Source organism: Chenopodium quinoa, unplaced genomic scaffold (assembly GCF_001683475.1).
Source record: "Chenopodium quinoa cultivar QQ74 unplaced genomic scaffold, ASM168347v1, whole genome shotgun sequence".
Classification (NCBI taxonomy): Eukaryota; Viridiplantae; Streptophyta; class Magnoliopsida; order Caryophyllales; family Amaranthaceae; genus Chenopodium; species Chenopodium quinoa.
The window spans coordinates 17,755,516-17,761,104 of record NW_018742204.1 but is presented as its reverse complement, the minus strand read 5'-3'; positions in this window follow the sequence as shown (position 1 = coordinate 17,761,104).

Here is a 5,589-nt window from a genome sequence, read left to right as displayed (position 1 = left end):
TATTGGAGGAACAAATGGGCTTCGATTTCTCAGCTGATTCTTGATGAGTCATTCTTTACATGCATCCTCGATAAGAGAAGTGAACTTTCTGACAGGTTATTGGCATACAATAAAGCTGTTAATGATATTCTTTTAAGTCATGTTGGACCGTTATGTAAGTTTGTTCTTTACATTCCCTGTTGGTGTAAAAAAGAAACAGACTTTTGTTCGTGGTTACGATTTGTTCATGCTAATGGTGTCAAGGAAATTACTTTGGAAGATTATCGCCGTCCAGCTAGAAACTTTCCAACTTGTTTGTTCTCTTTTGTTAGATTGACACATTTGACAAACGTCAATTGCAATCTTTTATCTCTTTCTCCAACATTTAGGGGATTTTCATGTCTTATTAGTCTAAAGCTCAGTAACCCCTATGAAGTAGGATCTAGTTATAGGGGAATTCCAAGTTTATCTTCATGATTGACAAACTTTGTCAATCTAAGGGTATTTATGGTATTTTACCTTGGTTAGTTGAGGATGTAATTGTCAATTCCAGCAGCTGACTGGATATAATTGCCTTGACTAAGCATCCAACATGTGCAAGCCTCAGCCTTTTTGGACTTCACGGCACATGCCCAAGCCTTATTGGATTTCACGGCTGCCATCTGTTAGGGGTCCAGCCCAAGTTATGGTAAAATGTTCATAATTTTGGTCTTCATGAATGACCCAAATTGCATTACATTTTACTTAGTATTATGAGTCCATCTTGGGGCTTATTTTTGGCGGCTTGTTTAGCAAGCTTGTTAAGGGTAATTCTTTTTAAGAGTGGCCAGCAAGTGTTGTAGGAGTAGTAGAACAAAAACACACACAAAAGTGAGAGTTTTGAGTGAAGGTGGTTTTCAGATTTTCAGGGACAACTTTCATAGATTTGTCCGTCACCAAAAATTCCACTGTTGGATCGTCTCTAAATTGTGACAGCTTACTCCTGACATCAAGGGATTCATTTTGGACGGTTGGATCGTCGTTTTGAGGTCTGGTTTTGTCAGAATCTGCTTCGGACACAACTGCTGTTTTGGGTGAATTCTACTCTTTTGCTCTCTAATTTTGATCTCTTGTTGTTTGTTGTTGTTGGTGGGTTGTTAAACCTTTTGTAGACTGATTTGGGTTTATTTTACCCTCAATTATCAATAAGAGAAGCTAGGGTGGACTCCTTAAACGGTCCCGTGGTTTTTATCCTTCACATCGAAGGGGTTTTCCACGTATAATCTGTGTGTGTTGATTCTTGTTGTTTCTTTCGATTATTGTTGGTATTGTTGTTCATTTGCTACTACCCTTTTCCTGTCTTGGTGTTTCTATATTGGTTGTGTGAGTAATTTGTTTGATTGGATTGAATTTGGGAGTTGATTGTCTTGTGTGTGACATAGTGGGTGTCGTAGTGACCCATATCCGATGCCTAAAACTTGGTATCAGAGCCGAAATTTAATTTGTCACAGTATGGAGTCGACTAGTGGTAGTTCGATGGTTAAATTGACATCAACTAATTATTCAATTTGGAGACCTTTGATGGAAGATTTGTTATATTGTAAAGACTTACATGAACCAATAGAAACAACCACAAATACTAATGGTGGCATTATTAAACCAACGAAACCTGAAAAGATGGATGATAAAGATTGGGTAAAGTTGAAAAGGAAGACTTTAGGGACTATTAGACAATGGATTGATATTAGAATATTCAACCATGTGTCACAGGAGTCCGACCCATATGATTTGTGGAAGAAACTTGAAGGTCTTTATGAGAGGAAGACCGCTCATAACAAAGTTTCATTGATTAAGAAACTTGTTAATTTGAAATTGAAGGGTGGAAAGTTAGTTTCTAAGCATCTTAATGACTTCCAGGATATTATTAACAAGTTGACTACCATGAAGATTGTTCTTGATGATGAATTGCAGGCTTTGTTCTTATTGAGTTCTTTGCCAGGTAGTTGGGAAACTTTGGTTGTGGCTATTAGTAACTCTGCTCCAAATGGTGTGATATCATTGGATGTGATCAAAGAGAGCATGTTCAATGAAGAAATCAGAAGAAAGGAGATGGGAGTTGATAATTCACAAGATGTTGTTATTGAGAACAGAGGAAGAGGCAAGAGTAGGGGTCCCAAAAATCGTGATAACTCAAAGAGTAGGTCCAAATCCAGTGATGGAAGAAATGTGACTACATGCAACTACTGCAAGAATCCTGGTCATATCAAGAAGTATTGTTTCCGTTTAAAAAAGGAACAAAGACAGAAGAATGATTCACAGAAAGAGGGAGATGATAAAAACACTGCAGCAACAGCTTCCAAGAGTGATGATGAGGTCACTTTGATTTGTGCAACTAGTGAGTGTCATCATGTTGATAGTTCAGACACAGAGTGGCTCATAGATACAAGGGCTTCATACCATTGTGTTCCTAGGAGAGAGTACTTCATGAACTACAAGTCTGGTGACTTTGGTAGTGTGAAGATGGGAAATCAGAGCTCAGCAAGCATTGTTGGGTTAGGTGATATTCGTGTGAAGACAAGTGTTAGGTGTGTGCTTACATTGAGGAATGTGCGCCATATTCCAGATCTACGCCTTAATTTATTGTCTGCTAATGTTCTTGATTTAGAGGGCTTCCGACATACTTTTCACTACGTGAAAAAATAAAATAGGCACCGGTTCAAACCCGGCCTAAGGCACCGGTTTGAACCGGTGCCAATGTGGGGGGTGCCAATTACCCCCCTTTTTGGCACCGGTTCAAAACCGGTGCCATAAACAGGTTTTGGCACTGGTTAACCGGTGCCAAAAATACATTAAAAAAAAATTTATCCTTCTTTTGGCACCGGTTAACCGGTGCCAAAAATGTCAAAAAAATAATTTATTTTTTTTTTTGGTTTTTTTTCACTTACCGATTAAATCAATCAACTGAAAAAAAAATAACAATCACAACAAAAATTGAATTGGTTTCAATTTATATAATAAAAAATTTACAATACATAATCAAATCCAAAATTACAATATAGCTCAATTAGAACTAACATATAAATAAATAAATAAAAAATTACATTATAAATCATAAAAAAAAATTATAGTGTAAAAATAGAAAAATTACAATATAGATCAATTACAACTTGCATAATCTTCTGTAACTGCACTAATTAAAACAGAAAAAAAAAAATCAATTGGTAAAAATAAGCTTAAGAATAAATAAAAAAAAAACCCCAAAAATTCAAGTCGAAATAAAAATTTATAATAAATAAAAAAAACCCAAAAATTCATAGTCGAAATTATCAAAAACGAAAAAAAAACCAATTAAAAATCAAAATCAAAATCGGAAAAAAAATCAAAATCGAAATTATCAAAAACGAAAAAAAAAAACCAAAATTCAAATCGAAAAAAAGAAACCAAAAATTCAAAAAAAACAAAATTAAAAACGGAAAAAAAAAAACAATTAATATTGGAACCCAAAAAACCAAAATCAAAAACAAAATCCTAGAAATCGAAAACAAAATCCAAAATCAAAAATCAAAATCAATATTGAAAACCAAAAAACCAAAATCAAAAACAAAATTCTAGAAATCGGAAAAAAAAAAACCAAAATAAAAAACCAAAATCAAAATTGAAACCCAGAAAACCAAAATCGAAAAAAAAATCCAACAAATCGAAAAAAAAAACCAAAATCGAAATTAAAAGGAAAAATCGAAAAAAAAACCAATTACGAAAAACAAAACCAAAATCGAAATTGGTGAATCGAAAACAAAAACAATTAAAATCGAAAAAATAAAGCCAGAACTTGAACTTTGAGAGATTTTGTGGTGGTAGCGGCGGCTGTTGTTGTTGGTGCTCGAACGTTGTGGTGGTGGCGGCGGCTGTTGTTGTAGATCGAAGGGAGAATATGAGGGAGAGGAGATCGATGGAGATGAAAGAATAAAAAAGAACGAATAGAGAGAGAGAAGAACGAACAGAGAGAGGGAGGAGATCGAAAGAAGAATGAACAATGGAGATTGAAAGAACAATAGAGATTGAAAGAAGAATGAACAGAGAGAGAAGGAGAGGAGAAGAAATGGGGGCGGATTAAACGATTTTAGGGTATAAATGTTTAATGCTCCGTTTTTTTTTTAAAAAAAGGGTGAACCGGTTTAGTGGCACCGGTTCAAACCGGTTCCATTTGTATTTTTGGCACCGGTTTGATCTGAATCGGTGCCATTTCTCTTGGTCTAAAATCTCGCCCATTTTTAGGGCGGTTTTTGGCACCGGTTTGGTTTGAACCGGTGCCATTTGGGGGTTGCCTTTTTGTATTTTTCTACTAGTGTTTGGTGATGGTAAGTGGAAGTTGTCTAAGGGTTTGATAACAGTTGCTCGAGGCAAGTTGTGTTGCTCTTTGTATAAGACATACTTGACTGTATGTTCTGGTGAGCTGAATGCAGTTGAAGAGAAGAATTCTCCTAATCTGTGGCATCGAAGATTGGGACATATGAGTGACAAGGGATTGAAACTTTTAGCAGGTAAAACACTGATTCCTGTTGATAAAATTGTTTCTCTTGACCCTTGTGATCATTGTTTGGCAGGAAAGCAGCACAGAGCTTCCTTTTCCAGGAAGTCTACTAGAAAGCAAGCCAAGTTGGAGTTAGTATACTTCGATGTTTGTGGTCCCATTGAAGTTGAATCTCTTGGTGGCAATAGATATTTTGTCACTTTCATTGATGATGCTACTCGAAGAACTTGGGTGTATATGTTGAAGACAAAAAGCCAAGTGTTCGAGGTCTTCCAGAAATTTCATGCTATGGTAGAAAGGGAGACATAAAGAAAGTTGAAGCGTCTTCGAACTGATAACGGTGGTGAGTATACTTCGAAAGAGTTCAAGCATTATTGCTCCCAGCATGGCATTAAACATGAGAAGACAGAGCCCGGTACACCACAATACAATGGAGTTGCAGAAAGGATGAACAGAACCATTGTGGAGAAAGTGAGATGTATGCTTAGAATGTCTGATCTTCCTAAGACATTCTGGGCCAAAGCAGTTCAGTGTGCCGTGTATTTGATCAACCGTTCTCCATCAGTTCCTCTTGGTCTTGACATTCCAAATAGAGCATGGAAGGGGTGTGATCCTTCATATTCACACTTGAGAGTCTTTGGATGCAAGACATTCATGCATGTGCCGAAAGATCAGAGATCGAAGCTTGATTCCAAAACCAACCCATATGTTTTTGTTGGCTATGGTGATGAAGAGTATAGTTTTAGACTATATGATCCTAAAAAGAAGAAGGTTGTGAGAAGCAGATATGTAGTATTCTTTGAGCATGAGACACTAGTAGAAAAAAACAATAAGGCACCCCCATAAAGGCACTGGTTCAGGCCAAACCGGTGCCCTAAACCGGCCCAAAATTGGGCGCAATTTTACACAAATAGAAAAGGCACCGGTTCAACCCAAACCGGTGCCAAAAATAAAAAGAGCACCGGTTTGAACCGGTGCCATTTCGAACCGGGTCAGTTAAATATATTAAAAAAGAACGCCCTTATAAACTACCCCCAAACCCTAGCTAATTCATTAGGTCGTTCTCTTCCTCTCTCCTCTCCTCTCCTCTTTCTCTCTCC